The sequence below is a fragment of the Sminthopsis crassicaudata genome, chromosome 3 (assembly GCF_048593235.1).
Source record: "Sminthopsis crassicaudata isolate SCR6 chromosome 3, ASM4859323v1, whole genome shotgun sequence".
NCBI classification, from domain to species: domain Eukaryota; kingdom Metazoa; phylum Chordata; class Mammalia; order Dasyuromorphia; family Dasyuridae; genus Sminthopsis; species Sminthopsis crassicaudata.
Window position 1 is genome coordinate 6,243,045 of NC_133619.1, and position 23,872 is coordinate 6,266,916.

General features: G+C 38.1%; 1 long non-coding RNA gene across 1 annotated transcript; it reads right to left on the reverse strand.

The window, feature by feature from the left end:
* Positions 1-8,628: 8,628 nt before the first annotated feature.
* On the reverse strand, positions 8,629-12,196 carry LOC141564784 (uncharacterized). The gene is made up of 3 exons (XR_012488717.1): positions 12,105-12,196; positions 11,652-11,750; positions 8,629-8,716 (listed from the first exon to the last, which is right to left on the reverse strand). It is a non-coding gene; the product is annotated as an uncharacterized LOC141564784 (long non-coding RNA).
* Positions 12,197-23,872: the final 11,676 nt, after the last annotated feature.

A 23,872-nucleotide genomic window follows, 5' to 3' on the forward strand; every position in this document is an offset into this window, starting at 1 on the left:
TCCAATGGAGGAGACATATGCAAAGAAATGTTTCTTGACTGGCAGAGTACATTAGGATTAACCTTTCTTGTCTCTCTCCCACACACACACACACACACACACACACACACACACACACAGAGGCATGAACATACATGAACTGGGTTTAAAGTGATATTTTAGTCTTTGTTTTTTACATCTCCCTATTAGAATGGAAACTTTTTGAGTGTCTGTCTTGCTCATGCATATTTGTATGCTCAATTCTTGCTTGGCATTTGGCAAATGCTTAATTAGCACACAGATACATGTTCTCTTTCTCTTCCTCTATGCCTCGCTCCCCTTTTCCTTTCAATTAATTTCATCAATAAAAGTCTTTTCTTCAAGCTTTACAGGGAATTGACCAAATTATAGGATGCCAGGAGTCATTCCTTAATGCTTAAGTGGGGAAAGAGTTGTCAAATTTTTCAAAAGAATTATAAATGAAGAATGATTACTATAGTATACTTTACATTACTAGTTATTAGACAAATGAAAATTGAGATATCTTTGAGGTTTGACCTTGCACTATTTAAATTGGCAAAATGTGTTATCCAAAAGGAAGTCAGTATTAGAGGAGATGTAGGGAAGGAGACACAATAATTCACTGTCAGTGAGTCTGTGGATTGACTCTATCTATCATTTGGGATTATAATTCACTGTCAGTGAGTCCGTGGATTGACTCTATCATTTGGGATTGTGTGGAAAAGAAAGTAGCAGAATTGCCAATATTCTTTGATTCAGGATCCTACTATTTGGTTTGAATATTGATGGGAGTGGGAAGAGGGAGTACATACCATACTATTCACAGCATAACTTCTTGTGCTCTGGAAGAAATTGTAAGTTAAATAGATGCCCATCAGTTAGAGAATGGCAAGAACTCTTTGGAATATAAGTGTAATGGAATAATATTGTGCAATAAAAATTGACTAACATGAGAAATTCAAAGAAATGTGGAAACACTTTCATCAATGGATACGGTGGAGTGAGCTAAACCATAAGCTACTGGGTGCCAAAAGCATGAATGGGAAAAATAAATCTAAAACAAAGAAAAACTGAGCAATTTGGGGAGATCAAAACAAAAAGAAATGAAGGACCTGGAATTGAAATAACTTTTTTGTTCAAAGCAAAGCATAGATGGTCTCAGGACTGCTACAATAACTACAGTAACTGTTGTAGAGATCAAGATGACCGGATGTCTTGGTCTGTATCTTGCTACTGGACCCAGATGGCTCTGGAGGGAAAAGTGAGGCAGGTGACCTTGCACAGCCCTCCATCACTCAAATCCAATTCACTTGCATGGAATTGACCTCCCTTCTTCTTCTAGAACAAAGGACAAAAAAAAACCTATTACATAACTGGGCAGTCAAATATCAGGGAATTAAAAGTTCTTTACATCTTGACTTCTTCTGCACTTTCAAGGCTTCTTGGACTTGAGGACTCCAATCCCTTTATCATTTAGTTACAATGACAACAACTCAAATCTGATTCTCCATCTCTCATCCCTTTGCATTGGCTGAGCACCTACTTCATTATCTACTCAACTCGACCTCTTTCTTTCTGGCTCCTTTCAAGTCTCAGCTCAAATTCTGCCATTTGCCACTGACTTTTCCTGGTATTATCTCATTGGGTAGGTTTGGTCTCAAAATCTGTTTAAGACCACTCTCTAGATTGATGTCTAAGGAGAATTGAGAGAGGGGAGAAATTAGGAAATATAAGCATGGGATTTGGGATATTGAGATAGGCCTTATGGAGAGTGGTTTGGAATCACCTTCACCCTCAGATTCTACCCAGCCATCTTTTCCCAGTGTTATACTGGATTCACCAGAATGTCTCCAAGTGCTTACCTCAGAAGTGTGGAAACAATAGGGACAAATCTTTCAAATGCAACTGTTTACAGCCCAACAGAGAGTGATAGAGAAATAAATATATCACCTGTCTGACAGTAGAGTCATTACCCAACCCTGGGTCCCCAAGACTTTTAAAAGGACCAGACATAATGCTTCATCTTCAGCTCTGAAGAATTCATGGAATTCCCAGATGGAGGAAAAAAACACGGACCTCGCCAGAGCCATTTTTTGATACCTGGTAGAGTCTGATGTACAAAACTTGCCAGATGGAGATTAATAGTTAAAGACAACCACTCCATTAAGACACTAATTACTTTATAGGACAAGATACTGTCAAGAAGAGCATCCTGTCCTGTGCCTCAGGGGTGGGGCTCATCAGGAAGGGTGCTGTGGCAGTCTGGAATGAGGGGCCAGGAAGCCCTGAGGCTTGGTGGAAATTATGGCTTCTCCACCCAATCCAGTAAGACAGCTAGAGGTCATTTTTCTTTTCCTTCTTGGGGGATGGGGTGGGGTCATGCATGGGACAATTGAAGACTCAGTAAAAGCCTGAGAAAAAAGTAAAATATGATTTTAAAATTTGCAAATCCCTTTTTATAAATTATACAATTGACATTCTTATCACTTGGGTTAGATGTGAGGATAATATTTGACTCATACCTCCATTTTGTGTACTCTACCATCAAACCTATCTAATATCCTAATGCTTAATTAGGATTTAGAAAGAGAGGTGAAGGGAAACAGAAGAATCAATCTCAGTCCATTCTTAGTTTATGCATCCACTTCTATACATAAGTGGCTATAGCCTTACAGACCAATAAAGGGAGAAAGGAGTCTCACAGAATATTGTGTTTTCTTTATTTGATTGCTATTTAATCCAACACAACTTTATTATTTTTTTTTTTAGGCAAGGCTTCTTAAACTCTAGGTTGCAACCTCATAAGCGATCATATATCCAAATGTGAGGGGGAGGCATGAAACTATGACTTATCAATGCATGGTTGATTTGTATACTTTTATATAATTATGTGCAACCCCGGGTTGCATAAAAATTTCTTGGGTTAAAAGTGGTCTTGAATGGAAAAAGTTTAAGCAGTCTTGGTCTAGAATAACAACAGCTATTTTGCTAACTATATTCATTTGCATAGAGCTTGCAGGCCATGGAATCCCCATATTACTTCCACTCCAACCCCCCAAAAAACTAGTGACTTGCAGTTTCTATCATTCTGTACTTTCTATATCAGTTTAAAAACCAGTCTTGAACTTTACATTCATATCTATTGAATTTTATGTTATTAATCTTTCTCCTGCAAAATCTAGGTAGTCTAGATATTTTGGGGTTCTCATTAACTATCCCTCCCAACTTTGTGCCATTAACAAATCGGACAAGCAGGCAAACTTTACATTAAATTTTCACTGCCCTATGGAATAGCTCAGAGTCAAGGACCCACCTCAGAAGCAGAGAGATTCTTTGATAATTTTCACAGAAGTAGGAATATATCTCTTTTCAACTTTGCTAATTGGATACACTATTGTTGTTTCTATGTATATTGCAAAGTCCTGAGATGTGTGGTGTATGTGTGTGTGTGTGTGTGTGTGTGTGTGTGTGTGTGTGTGTGTGCTTTCCTATTGTGGCAAGCCCTGGGTTCAGAGCAGAAACTTAATATTTTTAAAAAGTTGAATACTCAATCCATTTCCCTGGTCAGACTGATTTAGAGTATAGTGCTCAGTTTTATGTACAACCTTTTTGGAGGTCATTGGTAAGTTGGAAAGCTTCCAGAAGAGGGCAATCTAGAGGATGGCAGACCTTGAGTTTGGGCATTTGAGCACATTTTGGAGGAACTTAGAAACTTTGGCCTACAGGAAAGACCTGGGAGACTTGATAACTAGCTTTCATATTTGAAGGGATAGGGCATTGAAGAAGAAATGGGATTGTTCAATTGGTCCTCAAAGGATTGAACAAAGTGGAAGAAACAAAAAAGCAAATTTAGACTTGATAAAAAGATAAATAGATAGATAAGATAAGATAAGATAGATGGATAAATAGAGATAAGAGTTCAAATTGTCTCCAAGTAGAATAGACTGCCTAGGCAGTGAGTTCCTGCTGATTAGGAGTATTTATTAGAGCTGGGAGGACTCTTTGTGGGATATGTTGTAGACAGAATTTGTTTTCAGGGAATTTTAGAAATTGATCTCTGAATTTCCTTACAGCTCAGATTATCTGGGAATTTGCAACCCAAACTCAAGACATGGGTCCCATAACCAAAATAAATCTCATGCAACATATTCATGCATTCTTTTTTTGGTGTTGTTTTTTTTTTTGTGTGTGTGGTTGTTGTTGTTGTTGTTGTTGTTGTTGTTTGTTTGTTTGTTTGTTTGTTTTTGCTGAGGCAATTGGGGCTTAAGTGAATTGCCCAGGGTTGCACAGCTAGGAAGTGTTAAATGTCTGAGATCAAATTTTGAACTCAGATCCTCCTGACTGCAGAGCTGGTGCTCTACTTCATCACCTAGCTGCCTCATTCATACATTCTTATTTCTAAAATGTTCATCACTTCAGACCCAGGATTTTAATTTTATTTCAATTTTCTTTCCAATGACCATTCTCTTCTCATTCTCCTAGAGTAGGATTTCTTAACCTGGTTAACCTATAAATAAATTAGAGTGGAACCATGAGCAAGCTTGCATGGTGAAAAAAAAAAAAAAAAATCTGAAAATTAGCATTTTATTCAATTATGAATTTACAAAAAAAAATATGTGAAGTTCATAGATATTCCCACACTGGCAAGGAAGCCATGTAATTAAAAAAAAAAAAAAAAAAAAAAGATGAAGAAGTCTTGTCTTAGATGATGTTTCACACAAGTCTGCTAATACCAAACTTTTCTCTGGCTTACAGTATCCCTTCCCTAATGCCTGGGGCAATTGGGAGAAGAGATTCACAGTGGATAGGCTTTACAAGGGATTGCCTACAATACTCAACTAACTTGTTTCTATACCTTGACTAATTGAAGGCTTACATACTCAATGTCTCTTGGAAATTTATATATGTTAAAATGAAAATCTGGAAATCCCATTGACTTCAGTGACTCAGAATGGTGGAGCATCAGCCCCCACTACTGCTTTCTCTACAACAGGGACTCTTAAACTGTGTGTGTGTGTGTGTGTGTGTGTGTGTGTTGGTGTATGCTTTTTTAAATGAAGGAAATACTAAATATTAGGTTAAGGTTGGTAAAAATAAAGATCATTTTCCCCATCCAAATTTAAAGGACCTTTAAAATTTATCAATGAGCTCCTTGGATATCTTTAAACCCTAGGTTAAGAGCATTTAACTTAGAGAAATATTTCCCAAAGGAATATTTCTGAGAAAGAAGTCAAAAGTCAGGGTTCTTTATCAGTTATGGAGTTATCACTTGTTAGATTAAAAAAAAATCGGTGGTTCAGCTGAGCACCCAGGAAAAAAGATGAGGAAGAGACAGAGAAAAGTAAAGGAGAGAAGGAGAGGAAAGAAGGGAAGAGGAGAGGGAAGAAGGAGAGGGGAAGGAAAGAGAGTAGATATATATTTTTTTAATGAGACTATCTGGTCTAACCAGTCCTACCTCAAAACCACACTGTGAGAGATGGACTAAGATTGGTAGACTAGCAGGGAGAAGTGAGCTCACTCCTATAACACTATCACAAAGATCTAGAAAATGCATCAAACTAAATCTAGTCTGTAAAATACATTTTTTTTAAAGTCATGAGTCATTTTCTTCAATCCAGAGCAGAATGGGAGACAGAAAGAGAGGTCTGAAATATTAAAGAAGAACAAGAAATATTAAAACAAAGTCAAAAGACAGAAAATAGAACACAATAAAATATATCACTTTTTTTAAAATCTGGAAAATAGATCAATGAGAGATTGTTTTCAAGTCATTGTACTAATTAAAAGCAATAACTAAAAAGAATCAGGATATCATAAAAAGAAAAAAAACTATTTTAGAACCAGAGAACAAGAGGAAAATAAAAATAATTCATTAAAAGAATACTAAAAGAAATACAGAAATAAAAATTCCCAGGAATATTATAAACCAAAATTAAATCCAAATTTCAAAAAAATAAAAATAGTATTATAAGTAATAAGAAAGATATAATTCAAGCATTAAAGTCAGTCATAATTGCCCACGATTTAATATCCACCACTACAAAGAAGTTGAAAGTTTAGTATATAATACTCCAGAAAGCAAGATATCTAGTATTACAACCAGGATTAGCTCAAGCAGAAAAAAATGAGTATAAATCTAATGGGTAAAAATAAATCTTTTAATGAAATAGTGAACTTCCAAGCATTTCTGATGAAAGCATCAGGGCTACCCATAAATTATACAATGCAAACAAAAAACAGAGAGAAAGTTAATAAAATGAATGTGAGTTAGCATTCAGAAAGGATAGAACACGAATTAAATACTTATATGTTAATTTCAGCAGATGATACATATGTACCTTTAGATCTCTTATCATATTTGGTGCTCATAGAGAAAGAATCTAATAATAGACCTGAAATTGGTTGATTACTTTTGATGATAAAAAGAATAATGGGAAAGAGGAGAAAAAAATATATTAGTGAGGGAAAGGGAGAAAAATGGTGAAAAAAAGTCAATTATTTTAATTGGAGTGCACAAGGAAAAAGTGGTAGAGGAAATATGTAACACATGAATACTCCTTTCACCTAAATTGATCAAAGTAGGGAAGAATGCACATGCACAGTTTAATGCAGAGATATATTTCAATCAATGAAGAAATTATGAAGAAAGGGGAAGAAGGTAGGAATAAAAACAGGTATTAATTTAACAATGAATTATTTATTTCAGAACTAAGAGATGTAGAATACAAAGAAATGTTGAATAGAAGGGAAAAAAATGAGATCCTTTGTGAAGGTCTGGGCTAGCTCCTCTGAAGGGCTCAGAATAAATCCTGGCCAGGATAAGCAAAAGTCCTTGTTCCACATTGTGGGCGCCAAAATGTAAAGTTCTGGTTTTCTCTAGGTTATCCTTCCAGTCTGCCATCCCAACTCTGTCTCAGGCTAGACTCACTCCTTGCCCTCCTGCCCTCCTGCCCTCCTCTTTTATCCTAGCAGAGATTGTAGTGAGAACTCAACGGGGCTTGTGAGAAAATACTTCAACCAATGAACTTGCTCCTTTTAAAGGGGCATGTGAGAACTCAGGCTTGTGGGAAAATTACTTCAATCAATGAACTTGCTTTTTTTAAAGGTTGTGTAAACTCCTTTTCAGAGTGTAAACTCCTTTAAATATGTAAACTCCTCCTCAGAAGTTCAAAGGTGTAAACTCCCCCTAAAGGTGTGAATTCTGAGCTAGAGAATTGCCCAGACAACCTGAGTTCTCACCTTGTAATCCTAACAATCCTTTGATTGGGCTCTGGGTAAAAGAAAGAGAAGAAGAAACAGATTGTACCAATTCAAGAGTATTGCTGCTAAGCACACTCCTTCTCTCTCAACCACTCTCCTTTTTTTTTTTTTTTTTTGTATTTCTTTTTTTAACTTTTTATTTGCAAAATATATGCATAGAGAGTTTTCAGCATTCACCATTGCAAAACCTTATCTTCCATTTTTTTCTCCTTCCCTTCCTTCCACTCCCTTTCCCTAGATGCAAGTAATCTAATTTATATTAAATATGTACAATTCTTCCATATATATCTCCACAATTATCATATGGCACAAGAAAAATCAGATCAAAAAGGAAAAAAAAATGAGAAAGAAAACAAACAAACAAACAAAAAAAAACCAAACAAGCAAACAACAACAAAAATGTGTTGTGATCCACATTCAGTCTATATAGTTCTTTCTCTGGATGCAGATGACTCACTTCATCACAAGCCTTTCGGAATTGACCTGAATCATCTCATTGTTGAAAAGAACCACATCCATCAGAATTTAGGAAATGCAAATGGAATGAAATAAATCATAAAATAAGATGGAATAAGCAGAATAGATTGGAAGGCAGCTTTTAACAATATATTGGAAGGAGCACAACTAAAAGGAGATCACACAGAGTTAAAATGAGGTTATAGGGTGAAATCTTTTATGTTTATTCTGAAAGAGTTTTGACAACTCTGATAGACTCAGCGATAAATCATGATTTCAGAGGTATGACAGTGAAGCATGCTACCTGCTTCCTGCCAGAGAGGTGGTGAACTGAACATGAAGGATGACATAAAATTTTAGACAGAGCCAATGGGAGTACTTGGTTTGTTTGGCTCTGCATGCCTTTGTCTGTGTGGTGAAAAAGAAAGAAGAAAGAAGAAGAGGAGGAGGAGGATAAGGAAGAGGAGGAACAGAGGGAAGAAGAGGAAAAAGAGGAGGAGGAGGGATAAGAAGAGGAAGAAGAGGAGAAAAATTGAAAAAATATAAAAGTCACATTTATATAAAGACCACATCATAGAATTCTAGCCCAGAAAGGGAATGATCTTAGAAACCATATTATTTAAAACCCTCATTTTATAGAAGACTAACATAAGATTTAATGATGACTAATTGTAACCTAAATTTCCCAGGTGACAGAGCCAAGATGAAAATTCAGGTGGTCAGATCCTCAGTGAATCACTTTCTCTTCCAAGGTAGCATAGTGCCATCTCAGTAATTGGACCAGCGCCCTTCCCTTGAGTCTCCAGAGATCCCTTTCATGACACAATACTGTTACCTTTTTCTTCAGCACCACTGGGAAGGTGGTAAGTCCTTTTCCTGAGAAGTCAAAGAATAAGGCATTCTCTTTCCCAGCCACCATCACTGTTTGTTTGTATAGTTCATTGTTTGGTTGTTGTTTTTTTTCCCTTGTTAACTTCCAAAAAATCAACACTTGCTCAATCTGAAAGAGATGATGAAAATAGGATTTTAAACTAAATAGAAGCTCCAGAGCACATCTGCTCCAATTCCCTCATTGAACAGATGAGGGAAATGACCCATAGAAGAAAAACAATTGCCAATATCCCATAGAAAGTTAATGGCTGAGTTCAGCATGGAACCCCATGATTCCTGCTTCCTAGAACCAAAGTTCATCCGCCATCACCCATTATATATGTAGTAATCTGCTCTACTAGTATCCAAGTAGGAAAAAAACATGAAACTATGGAAGAGAACAAAGTGTTTATAAAATATAAATTAAGGTGGCTTAGAGGACTTCTCTAAGAATTCCCAAAGGTGTTTTTATGATAGTTGTAATTAATGAGTGTTAATTATTATTAATAATGAATAATTATAGGAAAGCTTGAAAGCTGAATAAGATACCCTCCCTTCCCTTCTTGAGTTGACTCTACATTTGGAGAGATCAGACTAGAACTATAAGCAAAAAGCTATAGAATCAAATAGCAATTTAAACTGAATCTTAAACTGATAAAATACCTGACACTGTAACATTACCAGTAAGTAACCTTCTGCTAATTTAGACATTGTGACTGTAGGAAATTAAAACCAGAATTCCTGTGTGGAGTAATTTGCTGAAGCAATTAATTAATTGAAGTAAGCAAAACAATAGGAGCTAACACTAACAATAGAAAACAATAGCATTTTGTGAGCTGCTAACTCAGCTTCCCACTTGGTCTATTTTCCTTCCAGATTCAAAACAGGTTGGCACACATTGAAATGAAAGCCTACACAATGTGGGCTGTGAGAGAATAAGACATAAGACTAAGTCTAAGAAGTCTTCTTCTTCTTCTTTTTTTTTTTTTTTTTCCCCTGTTAGCAAGCTCCAAGGGCTGTTGGGAGATATTCAAGACAAGTATTTCCTTATAGTCCCAGAATTCTCTTGGATAAACAAACAAGAGTTTTACATAATGCCTCTGAGTATATGGAACATATTCTAAAAAGACCTGAGTGCTAAATCCTGTCTCTGATACTAGAAGTATAATGATTAATATATTTTCTTTTTAATTTGTTTGCTCTGAGGCTCAGTTTCTATATCTGTAAAATGAAAATAGTAAGGTCTTTATTACCTGACACATAAAGCTGCTATAAGGGATAAATTATATAAGTAAGTAAAATACTTTGAAAACTTTAAAATAAGATGGAAATAACAGCTTAGTATTGTTGATAGTTTCATACTCTTGCCTTTTATCTCATTCAATGTCAAATGGAAGCTAGCTTAGTGCAGAGGATAAGAATACTGGATTTGGAATTAGAAAGGTTTGAGTTCAAATTCAGACTGGGATACTAATTGTGTGACACTGACTAAAACATTTAACACCTCTGTGCCTCAGTTTTCTCATCTGCATAATGGAGATAATAATAGCATCTGATTCCCGCGTTGTGAGAATCAAAAGAGGTAACATCTGCATAGCGCTATGCCCATTATTATTATCATTACCCTTGCAGAAGATGTAAAATCTATCTTATGTGGATGATAAAGTGAATGGTTGCAGAGTTTTTGTAGGTTTTAGTCACTTTGGAAATTGAGTGTTATCTGTCCTTAGAAGGCCTCAGTTTAACAGTGCTCTACAATGTGACTACAGCTCAGCAAGAAAGATAAGGACAAGAGCCTTGGAAGTCTTAATGTTCATAAGTAGAGATCTCAGGCAAAGAGACAACCAAATAATCCAGCATCACAGAGGTCATGGTGCAATCAAATTTGCCAACCAAAAATAGATGTCGTGCAATTTATCCATAATAGGTGGATATCAAAAAAAGCTACCATACATGTATTTACACTCCCTCCTTCCCCTACCTCACTATCCCAGAGTAACAACAACAGGCCTGTATCATATATCTAAACAAGAATCAAATTACCAAAAGTTTTGGTGGCTCCTTGCTGCCCCTACATAAAATGCAGCTGGCATTCAAGGCCCTTTTTAATGTACAGTGCTTATTTTCAAAGCTTCATTTCACATTTTTGCTGTTTCCACAACCAAAACTTTAGCCAAGATTCTTTAGTTGTGTTGTTACAATTCAAGCCATTTTCTCTCAACTCCATGAACTTATGAAAACCTTTTTCCATGTTTTGAATGAAGTCTCTCGATGTGAAATAATTCTCTCCTTCCTGCAAGATTCAATTCTGACTTGCTGTGTGAAGTCTTTTTTCTTCAGCTGACTTTTCGCCATCAGTTCTCCATGAGCTGTTTTACCTGGATCTCTCCTTTCTCCCCTTGCTTACATTGTGAGCAAGCCCCTATTTTATCATCTTCCCCACCTGCTTCAGAACATAGGCTCCTGGAAGCCAGCTAACATGTTGGATCTGTATCCCCGTTGTCTCATATCTCTTCTTTTATGTAGGAGGTGTTGCTAAGTATGTGTTTGAGGGACTTGATTGTTTCCATCTATTGGCAAGAGCCTTGAAATGGTTGAAAATTCAGAATGATTGCAGGGGAGTTGCATATTGTCAGTAGATTAATACTTGCTAGCTATGTGGCCCTGGGTAAAGCTTTTAATATTTCAGAGCCTCAGTTTCCATAAGACTGAAATAAGAAAAATCTGTATAAAGAGTATTATAAGCTCTAAAACACTCCTGAAATATTTTTCATTATTGTTCTAGTTATTGTTTGCCAATCAAAAGCATTTGTGAAAGGCTTGGCATTTCTTTTTTAGCATGGTGAATTGGCGATGTCTAATAATGAAAATTAAAGATGTCTAACAGGCAGTTGGAGAAGTGAATGTGGAGGTTGGGGAAAAGATTAGGGCTCGATAAGCAAATCTGAGAATCATCAGTGTAGACATGGCAATGGAAACTCTTCGAGCTGATAAGATCACTGAGTGAAAAAGTATAAAGGACAACATGAAGAGGGTCCAGGGCATAGTCCTTTGGATGCACTCACCTTTATTGGACAAGACCTAGATGAAGATGCAGCAAAGGAGGCAGATGGAGAAGTCAGGTAAGTAGGAGGAGATGCAAGAAAGAGTAGTGTCATGGCAACCTGGAGAGAAATGGATAACAAGGGGAAGACAAGACCACTAGATATTAGCTTTATCTCTCTCTCTCTCTCTCTCTCTCTCTCTCTCTCTCTCTCTCTCTCTCTCTCTCTCTCTCTCCTCTTTCTTTCTCTCTTCTCTCTCCTCCTCACTCTCTCTTTTTCTTTGTCTCTCTCTGTCTCTCTTTGTCTCTCTCTCTCTTTGTCTCTGTCTCTCTCTCATACACACACACACACACACACACAGACACACACACACACACACCCCTTCCCATATCCCATATCTTCATAACACCTTGCACACATGCCCATTCTTCTTGAGTAAATCATCACTACTCTGATGCAGACCCTTGTCATTACCTTGATCAATAAAGTGTCCAAGACTGTAGCAATGTCAAGAAGGATAAGTGTTGCTTGGATGATGATTACCACTCCCTCCTTCTCCTACTCCTACAGAAAACAGACATAAGTCAATCAAAAGTAAACCATGTGAAATTAATTAATGAATTTGAAATGATTATAGGGACTTTGGGTAAAAATAAATGATTCAATACAGACAATATTTTATGATTGATTGGAGAGAATCCTCAAAGTTAGCATGCATACCAATATTGCAAGCTAACCAGAGCCAGTCAACAGGGTGGTCAATAAATCCAGTAATAAAAGAAGTCTGAGGAAGAGTTGCCCCTGTGAGGAAAGAGAGACTATCCTCCCCTTTGTCTTAAACTTCTGCTCCATTGAACAGGTCATAACCATGTGAACTTCAGAAGGTGTTCCAACGAGTATGGCTAGCAGGGCCCCTCTGAGTCAGTAGCAAAGTCCAGGGAATAGCTTTAAATGATTACACTATTTTGGCAATGGAAAGCTGTAGCAAGAACAAACCAGACTCAATGGAAGTCAGCTTCAAGGTTCCTCAAAGACACTGATCTTTTGAGCCCTTGTTAGTCAAGCAGTAAGCATTTAAGGTACTTAAATGTGTGCCAGGTATCTTATCAAGTGCTAGGGGTACAAAGAAAGGAAAAAGAAATTTTATGATCTCAAGGAGCTCACAGTCTAATGAAAAAAAAAAATGAACTATACTTAAGGATATCTTCATGAAATCTCTATTAAGGAACAAAATCATTTTCAGGAACCCAAAGCTGTAATTTATAGCTTTGGTACATGATTTCCTAATTGTATACTCCATTACAATGTTCCTATAACTTTGAATACATTTTCCTCAGACTTTGTGTGTGTAAGAAGATTATTTTTCATTGGATTTAACATATATTTCTACCATATTTAACATATGTTAGACTACTTGCCATTTAGGGGAGGGCGTGGGGCAAGGGAGGGAAAATTGGAGCACAAGGTTTTGCAAAGGTTATTGTTAAAGAATTGTCCAAGTATATGTTTTGGGGGAAAAAAAAAACTTTAATAAAATTGAGAGAGACAGAGACAGAGAGAGAGAGAGAGAGAGAGAGAGAGAGAGAGAGAGAGAGAGAGAGAGAGAGAGAGACGAGACAGAGAGACAGAGAGACAGAGAGACAGAGAGAGACAGAGAATGTTTTTACCCCTGTCCCAAAGCCAACTATCAATTCTGGACCTTTTATATTCTCTACACTAAATATTTAATGATCTAATGTACAGAAATAAATATATGAATTAGTATGAAATGTTTAAAAAGGAGATTATTTTTCACTGCTTTGGTGTGGAATGATGGGTTGATTTTTAGCATTTTTGTTGCTATATATCTCCTTAAAAATATTTTTTTTTCCTAAAAGTTAATTAAATTTGATTAATAATCAAGAGGCAGAACATACATTAGTGAGGGCTCCTGGAAATCCTTTTCCCTCTTCCTCCTTTCTTACCCCTAGAATTTTGAGGGAATACTAATCATTCATCCTCTAGAAACTCTATGTGAGTTCTAATGTAAATTGTAGAAATAGCTCTAATTTGATTGCTACATTATCATTCCATGGAAATGGAGGTGGTTAAAATTGTTTCCTTTGTTTCAAGCAACCTTTTTTTTTCCTTTTTTAATTAAAGCTTTTTAATTTTCAAAAGATATGAATGCATAATTTTTTTCATATTAACTCTTGCAAAAACCTTGTATTCCAATTTCTCCTTCTTCTCCCCACTCCCTCTCCTAGATATGTTAAATCCAATATATGCATACATATTTATACAATTATCTTGCTGTACTAGAAAAATGAAATCAAAAAGGAAAAAAAAATGGAAAAGAAAAGAAAATACAAGCAAACAACAACAAAAAAGAGTGAGAATGCTATGTTGTGATCCAGCCTCAGTTCCCACCTTTCTCTGGTTGTAGATCTCTTCATCACAAAATCATTGGAACTGGCATCAGTCATCTCATTGTTGAAAAAAGCCACATCCATCAAAACTGATCATTGTATAATCTTGTTGTTACCATTTATAATGATCTCCTGGTTCTGCTCGTTTCACTCAGCATCCGTTCATGCCAGTTTCTCCAGGCCTCTCTGAAATCATCCTTCATGCAAGGTTTTGTAGTCATCAGCTAATCCTGAATAAAATCCAATCATCAGCTAATCCTGAATAAAATCCAACTGTGTACAAAGAACTATACTCACCTCTCCTGGGGTGAACTATGTCTTGAGAATTATTAATGGAATTGGGGGAATTGTAAAGGAGGACAAGAAAAAAGGTGGGAGGTGGGAGGTGGGAGAGTGAAAGAAAGAAATGAGGGAAAGCCCTTAGGAAACTTCACATTCTCCTATTGCAGAGTTTGAACTGTGGGAGGGAAGATGAGATGAGAGGTGAGATCCGAGATGTCAGAGATCAGCTACTGTTGATTGCTTCATCCTTTGTTGGGTCCAGAGAAGGCCTTGCCTCATATCCTGGCAAGATTCCCTCGGTGAGCCATTCAAGAAGACAGAGATTCACCCCATTCTTCTATACCTCCAGTACCCAGACTGTGCCCCCTCCCCATGCATGTTTGTTGGCTGCAAAGATGAGATTCTGGCCCAGATGTGCAGTTCCCACCTCCAGCTTTATCCTTGTTCTGCTTTTTATCTAAATCAAGCTCACAGCCAATTCATCCTGGAACAGTCCCCAGCCCAAACTTGAATTTTCACAATGGACCCGGAGGCACATTTGTTAACACATCCCCTTTTCCTGATCAGTCTGTCCCCGGGTTGATATCAGTTCACTTTCTCTGTGCTGAGCTACTCCCCAAGGCAGTCACTTAGTAGTAGAATGGTACCCAACTCCAGGCCAATCCGTAGGGCAGCATGGAAAGCCCCAGCAGGGCACTATTCCTCAATTCTGAAGCTTGGAGACATGGGGAAAAGCTACAAGGCTCTGGGTGCAACAGAAGCTGAAAGACATTACTTCCAAGTGGCACACCTCTGGGGGCCCCCTGGTTTGAGGGCATAAGGGGGCCTCCTTGTACACATCATGATAAGGCTTGACCTCATCCTCTCTCAGCAGGTTATCATGAATAACCAGCCACCAAAGGGAGAAGGACAGCCCACCCTCTGATGACTGGATCTTGACTCCCAATGGGCTAAGAGAAAAACATGGGAGAGGAGCAATGAATGGATGCCTCAAAAAAAAAAAAAAAAAAAGCCAGACGTTCACCAGGGCAGACTGACCTACTTTCAGAACCTGGGTCACAGTACAAATATCACAACGCCCAGCAGGCCAGAATAAATATCAGCATATATCCTTGCTCTAGCCTGTCACGAGCAGAGTGAGGTTACCTTGACCCTTAATTGCCACACCCTGTCTCTTCCCAGATTAAGTTACAAAGCCAAGCTCCTTCCTGTTTAACAAGGAGAGCTCTTACTGGGCCACGGCTTTCAAAAATCATCATTGATGAGTAGGAACAGACACGGAATATCAATGTAGACTGGAGGGAAATGCATGATTTTCCCAAGATCCCTCAGGGCCTTCCTGCTACCATTGCCAACTACAGTTCCATCCTGGGTAGTGACTCCATTATGACCCTCCTGCCCCCAGACTGCCTTCTGTGCCTCCGACCTCAGGTATCTGTGTTCAGGTGATAAATTCAACCCCAGATATATCCCTAGAGTCAAACAAAGTATAGAATATGTCTGATAAGCAGAGAATAGTCTATTTTAGCTGACCCACAAGGTTTATGACAGAATATGGTGTGAAATGAGATAGAAAAGACAGAATGGTAGTACACTGGTCTTTATATACTGGGCAAAGAAATATGAATTTTTCTCAATAGGATAAGGAGGACCACTGATATTTTTGAGCAGACAAAATTATGTTTATGTATGAGGAAAATCTGCTGAGCAATGGGGTGAATATGAGGATTATAAAAGAGAAAGAGACAGGGAGAAAATGGGAGAGACAGATAGATAGACAGACAGAGAAAAGCTATTTCAATGGTCTTGGTTGATGGTCTTGAGGTCTTGTATTAGGATGCTGATGAAAGGAATAAAGGATAAGGACAAGATGGGGAAGTTGTAGAATTAAAGTACATAAAAGCATCCCCAACCTTACAGAGTATGGTGGACTCTGGAAAACATGATAGAACACAATAAAGCTCTATTGGTAAGATGCAGAAATCCTACTTGTTGAGAAGAAGGAAAAGTAGAAGAGAAGGAGAAGGAAAGATAGAGAAGGAGAAGAAGGAGAGAAAGGAAGAAGAGGGAGAGGAAGAAGTGAGGGAGGAAGAGGATGGAAGGAAGGAGAAGAAGAAAGAGGAGAAGAGGAAGAAGGAGAGGAAGAAAAAAGAGACAGAAAAAAGGAGAAGGAGAAGGGGAAGGAGAAGAAGGAGAAGAAGAAGGAGAAAGAGAAGAAGGAGAAGGAGATGGAGAAGAAGGAGAAGAAGAAGAAGAAGAAGAAGAAGAAGAAGAAGAAGAAGAAGAAGAAGAAGAAGAAGAAGAAGAAGAAGAAGAAGAAGAAGAGAAGGAAGAAGAAGAAGAAGAAGAAGAAGAAGGAAGAAGAAGAAGAAGAAGAAGAAGAAGGAAGAAGAAGAAGAAGAAGAAGAAGAAGAAGAAGAAGAAGAAGAAGAAGAAGAAGAAGAAGAAGAAGAAGGTGAAGGTGAAGAAGAAGAAGGTGAAGGTGAAGAAAGAGAAAGAGGATAATAAGTAAACACCTAGAAAGACCCTGTAGGATGACAGATTGTGACGCTGACTAAGTTTATAAAGAAGTGACGAGGGAATCATTCAGGACCCATCACTTTGGAAGGAAGCTAGTCTGGGGATGCTTGGTGGGGAAGTGAATTTGGACGTGGCAGATAGCTGGCCTGATTGGCACAGTGCAGAGAGGGGGCACAGAGAGGTTAGGCAGGGAAGTGATTCCTTCATAGTTTGTCTGAGGCAATCTGTTAGTACAGTTGCTAGACTATGGGGTCTGGAGCTGGGGAAAGAAGATGTGAGTGCAGATCTGTCTTCAAGCAAATCATTTCTCCTCAGTTTCCTCATCAATAAAATGAGGATAAAGATAATCAATACCATGAACATAATATTGGCTGAGATGATATATGTAACGTGTTTCGCAAAACTTACAGTGCTATATAAATGCTAGTTTTTGCTGTTCTCATTCTGAATTATTATAATGATTTCATCTAACCAATAACATCCATTATATGAGTTTGGTTTTTTCCATGCACACACACACACACACACACACACACACACACACACACACACACAAATAAAATAAGGGGAGGAAATGTCCTTCTTCAGAGAGTGTTTAAAATCTCTGAATGAGTGGGCACCTAGCCAGGAAGCTGCAGACATCTACATCATCACATTCAGATCTCTTAACTACCCTGGGAGTACCCAGTTAGAACCCTGACGATATCAGTGAGGGAGTAGGGCAAAGAGTACAAGCCTGGCTGTAAACACAGGCTGTTTCATCCCCATTCAGAAAACACTCCCAATTATTTTGCTTTCCTAAAATATATGGCAGCCCTCTACCCATCTGCCATGGTCCCTTGGCACAATCTAGTCATTATGAGGGGAGGCAGGGGATTCACTGAAGTTTCTATGGTCCCAGGCCTAGACATGAAACTCTGCAAGCATAGCTTTTTTAGAAGACATAGCTGCTCCTGAGCTTTGGGGAGGAAGCAATGGGGTAAAAAGTTAGAAGCCATGGTCTTTGAGAGTTCAAAGTTCATGCTACCCAAACATTTGGTTTTCAGAGGCTGCCTGCTCCTCTGGCTGCCACTCAGCCCTGGACCAACAAAGCAGTGATATATCAGCTCTGGGAATCTTTCCTGATCTCAGTTTTTTTTTTTTTTAAATGAGTATAAATATTCAATAATCTATGAGATTACTCTCAGAACCCTAAGATTCCCTAAATATATGTATCTAAAAATGTTATGCTTAAATATTTCTAATAAGAGACAAAATATGATAAAGGGAACCAAGAATCTAAAAGAACTCCCTTACCCCCAACTCAGATATGTGCCTTTCCAAGTAATATGGAAGAGCAGTATCCAACACTTAAAGGAGCTTTGAGGGAAATATAGAAAATTTTGTGCAAATGATAGCTCAAAAATTAATTAACACCTGCCCTCACTAAATAATCATCCTATTTAATTTCAATTAAAATAGCACATCTGAGATAATTCTGTGCTTCAAGCTGATTTGGCGTGGATCAGTGTTCTGCCCCACTCCAAAATGTGACTGGGACTCATTGATGGAGGTGCAGAGCCTGGTCTCTGATAGCCTCCTGCTGCAGACTCCCAGAGGCCAACGGGGCAGCTTAAACCCTGAAGAAATCACATATATCTGTTTTTTCTTCAAAAGATCACTTGACCAGTTCTTTTTACAGCATCAGGGACTCAGGCAACAAGATAATGACATAATAGCTGTCTTCTGGATGCATTCTGGGAAATGCTTCTATTTAGCCCTAATACAGGAAGACCCTAGCAAAATGTGAATCCAGCTTTGTGGGAAGGAGCCTTTCAAAGCTTTGGATTGAAATTCCCCATGGAAATGCTGTTCTGGAGCTGAAGAGAAGACATGGAAGAAATTCCAAAGGAAAGATCACTCCAAACAACATGTTTCCCATGCTTCCCTTATAGAAGCAGAGCTGGCTTTTGTTATTTTCTAGCCCCTTTACTAATAGCAATAGATAGTATTTGTCTTACCCCATAGGATTCACAAAAAGCTTTGTTAATTCATTTGAATCTTACAGCAATGTGCCAAGGGGCAATGATTGTCCCATTTAAAATATGGGGAAACTGAGGTTGGCAGAGGTTAAGTGGTTTATCAAAGGTCACACAACTAGTAAGTATCTGAGGAAGCATTCAAAGCTAGCTTATCTTGTCTCTAAAAAGTGTCTCCTAGATGGCAAATAGTTGACAAACTATTTGCTAGACAAAAGAGAGACAAAATGTTTAAGCAGCAGGAGCACATCAGGAATGGGACGCTAATCTTGGACATAGATTCAAATTTTGAATATTTGCCATGTAATGATAGGCAAGTAACAACCTTTCTAAGCTTCAGTTCCTCCTCCTTAAAATGCCTGAAGTACTTTCCTCAGAAGGCTATTGTGAAGCTTAAATGAAATAATGTGTGTAAAGAGTTTTGCATTTTTCTTTTCAAATTTTCAAATGATATATAAATATTAGTTTGTTTCTCTTAGTTTGTTCATGGAAAATAATCCCCCAGACTGGAAAAGGGGATTAGTTCCTGATTTCCTCCAAAACTTAGATGCTAAGACTTGTAGTTTATAATCACAATAGATGGGATTTCTATAGAACTTAAGAGTTTGCAAAATACTTTAATTGCATTATCCTTGTCTTTAAAAAAAAATTAAATAACTACAGGAAGCAGCAAATTGTAGGGTGAAAGGTGATATTTAGACTTTAAAACATGTTAGTTGAACTGAATTGACACCCAGAAAGCCAACACAATTATGCAGAAGGTACAGCAAATGGACATTTTCACAGTAGGCTGAGACAGCTCCAAGAAGATGAAGGAAAAGCTTTCTATCATTTCAAGTCAATTCCCAATTATTCTCGCTCTCCATTCCTCATCCTTCAGATTAACTCAACTTTTAATGACTACAAAATGTAAAATCTTTCCATAATTCCTGCCATTATTTGGGTGTTCTATGGTCTAAAACAGGACACTGGGAGGAGTCAATGGTGAAATGGCAGGGAAGGATCCCAGAATGAGAGTCAGCAGAGCCCTAATACCTAAGCACTGCCTCTCCCAACAATCAATCAGAGGTGGCCTTCAGCAAATTATGTCTATGTCTGCTCTGTTTGTTGCAATAATTAATAACTCACATCAGTGCAATGTAGCTGAGACTGGATAAATGGTTTATAGCAGCTGCTCTCTAATAGTCGTTGAGTAGAATCGATGATAGGTCAGATATATTTGACCCTATTTGCCATATGGACAGGGACACTGGTATAGTCCCACAAGCTATATTCTTGGAGCCTGAAGACTTCGATTTGAAACTTGGCTCTTTATCTCTTGTATGACCTTAATCAAATCATCTCATTCTCTCAACTTAAGATTTCCCCATCTGAAGCATTGCCATAGAATCTGAGAAAACCCCAGAATCCATGTTCAAAGCATGGCTTCAGTGTTCCCTAAGCTTTATCTTCTTGGGGAAGTCACTGCCATTTTCTGGGCTTAAATTTCTTTACATACCAAATAAAAATGTTAATAAATAAAGGAAACATAAAAAAGGCTAAAGTAGTTCTTCCTTAGGGTTCTTTTCTTTTCAGTGGAGATGATAGTTACATCATAAACTACCTGGTAGCATTGTGTGAATGTGTGTTGTGTGTCTTTGTGTGTGTGTGTGTGTGTGTGCATGTACATGTATGCTTGCATATTCATGAAGTGGAGAAACAGAGACAGAGACAGAGAGATGGAGACAGAGAGGAAGGGAGAGAATTTGGTAAGTTGTAAATGATCATGTAGAAGGGAATATACCTCCTCTCTATTTTCTACATAAAAATGTTATTTTGTAATTGGAGACAATGCATCAGACTGAGAATACTGTTCCAAGATAATGCAATGGTGTATCTAGAAATGGAATGGATCTTTTGAACACTGAATGGTCAGAAGTCCTGGAGATCTAATTAATGGAAATGGCTGTACCACTGGAATATCAGTGATTAAAGAGAACTTCTGGACTGGGAGCTGAAGGATGCTCTAAAGTCAAAGTAAATGTATTTCAGAAAGGCAGCTTTTACTAATCCTCATAGCAATCCTACAAGATGAGAATAATTAAAGTAAAAAAGAAGAAGAAGAAGAAGAAGAAGAAGAAGAAGAAGAAGAAGAAGAAGAAGAAGAAGAAGAAGAAGAAGAAGAAGAAGAAGAAGAAGAAGAAGAAGAAGAAGAAGAAGAAGAAGAAGAAGAAGAAGGAGGAGGAGGAGGAGGAGGAGGAGAGGAGAAGGAGAAGGAGAAGGAGAAGGAGAAGGAGAAGGAGAAGGAGAAGGAGAAGGAGAAGGAGAAGGAGAAGGAGAAGGAGAAGGAGAAGGAGAAGAAGAAGAAGGAGAAGAAGAAGAAGAAGAAGAAGAAGAAGAAGAAGAAGAAGAAGAAGAAGAAGAAGAAGAAGAAGAAGAAGAAGAAGAAGAAGAAGAAGAAGAAGAAGAAGAAGAAGAAGAAGAAGAAGGAGAAGAAGAAGAAGAAGAAGAAGAAGAAGAAGAAGAAGAAGAAGAAGAAGAAGAAGAAGGAGAAGGAGAAGAAGGAGGAGGAGGAGGAGGAAGAAAGCATTGATTGAGTCATTCTGTATGATCACCTAGAATGAATGAAACCTTTCACATCATCCTTGAGTCCCATTAGGTCAATTGTGCTTGGGCAGGAGCTTCTTTCTCCACTCACACCAGCTAATCAAGCAAGTAAGCTAGGCCTTCAGTCCTGCCCTGCCTGCTCTAGACATTCTGGCTTCAGTGTCTGTTCAAGTTAATGACATGAGAGACCATGATGGAGTTATCAGAGAAAGCCTTTCCTGCATGTCCCCAAGTTGACATGTGTCCCTTAGTCCTCGGTGTTTGGTGGTCTGCTTTCAGAGGACACTTCTCCCTCTATTTGCAGAGAATCAAAGTGATGAATCAAGGTGAAGTTTTGTTTAGCCACAGAACAAACAAGACTGATGTGCTGCTTACTTTGTGAGAGACTCATATGCATATGTCTAACTTCATGCCTTATAGTGCTTCCATAGTGCAAATTGTCCTCAGAACAAGTCCCTGCAAACAAGGAACCCAAGCACATTAACAAGTCTTTCTTACAGTTCCCCGGATTAGCTCCAACTTCCCAGACACCCCGAGTTACATCAGAAGAAACAGAATTTTCATGACAGTAGTTGTGGATCCCAGAAGCCAGACAACAAAAATAGCATTTTGGCTCAGTGAAACTTCCAGGGATACCCCAGTGACCACAAGGAAAGGGCAATTGCCAGCAGCCATAGGATGGAAGGGCTGAAGCCCTTATGAATTCAGGTTGCAAGTTGTTATCACAATGGATAATTTTTAATGAATGGTCTCACTCTAAATATTAATAATAACAGTAATAATGTTGCCTTAGATATAGGCAATTGTTTGCTTTCTGTAGAAGAGGCGTTTTCCAATCAATGTGAGGTTCCAGATATCCCGACACCACAATAAGGTTTTATAACATTGACCTTAGCAAGGAAAGATGATCTCGACACTGTGGACTTCTTGTGAACTTTTTTCTGGCTTGCTCCATCAATCATTCTTTTTCTCCTCATTTTCAGTTTTAATTTATGAACTGGTTTCTTCCTTTGCTGCCTTCTTATTTGTTTAGATCTCCCTCACACGTCAAAGACTTTCATCCAATCTTGTTATTTCTTCAAGGTATGATCCTGATTTCCTTTAATTTTTACTGGTTGTCTATGGTCTATATGTACTGCTTCCACTAATTCAATTTCATGACTTTTCAACAGCTATTTATTTGATATCCCACCCTCCCACTTCACCTAAACTACTCTTTTCTAAAAATTCTTCTCCCCTTCTTTCTCTGTGCCTCTGTGTCTGGGTCTGTCTCTCTTTCTGTCTCTGTCTCTCTCTGTCTCTGTTTCTCTGTCTCTCTTTCTGTGTCTTTCATAGACACATTTACATTTATACATAGACACACATGCACATACATACCCACACTTATAAATTCATTTGATCCTCACAAATCTGCAAAATAGGTGCTATCATCATCGCTATTTTACAGAGAAGAAAATTGAAACTGAGTGGTTATAGGACTTGCCCATTGTCACAAAGCTAGTAAACCTAAGACAAAGTTGAAGTCTATCAACATTCTATCTCCTGTGCCATATCTCTGAACGTGGGCTAGGCAGGAGGGAAAAAAAGAAGGGTGGCTCCCATTTTCTATCATTATTCACCCAATGGAAACATCAGGAGACCTCGAGGCAGACCTCACTCCAGCAAATTTATGGGAATACGTAGGTATAAGTCATACAGGGAATTTGTAAAGAGAAAGCATTCTAGGAAAAGTGAAAGCTGAAAAGACATGATTCCAGCAATTGAGATTTTAAAAATGTCTTTAAAGTTGGAAATATGTTTAATTCTTGCCTTGCTGCTCATCTAGACAATCCTCTGGGCTGGATAACTGAGGAATATGGATGTGTAATGTTTCGGGAGGGCCAGATTCCCCTAGGCCATCTTGTAAACTGATCCCAAGGAAAGAAAAGAATTCTGAGACTGTCCCTCAGACCTCTCACACTACTTGAAGAGTCTCTCTAAGGATGTCAATTTCCTGGGGTTACCAGTTCCATTTGAAATGCTTGTAGGTAACTTAACCCTCAGGAATATTGCCAGCAGAGGGACTGCGCCCCATACCATGGCAGGAGCATGAGGCCGGCTGCTCCCAAGCTGGCATGGCCTTTGAAAAAAGGAAAAGTCAGAAAATAGCTAACACAGTGAATTCCCTTCTATTCATGAGGGCTGCTCTTGTAGATCATGTTTACCCATGGTAATCACAACTCTAATTTGCTTGAAGATGCTTTTATAAACAGAAGAGTTACTTTAAAAAAAGAATCAAAAATCATGAGGACTAAGGGCCCTCTTGAATACCTAGAGAAATTCACCTCCTGCTTGAGAAAGGAAGACATTCTCAACTCCTTGTCCTACAGTGGAAGTCTCCCCTGACAGTGAGAAAGCTCCAGGCAGGATGGCTATGACCCTATTGGTG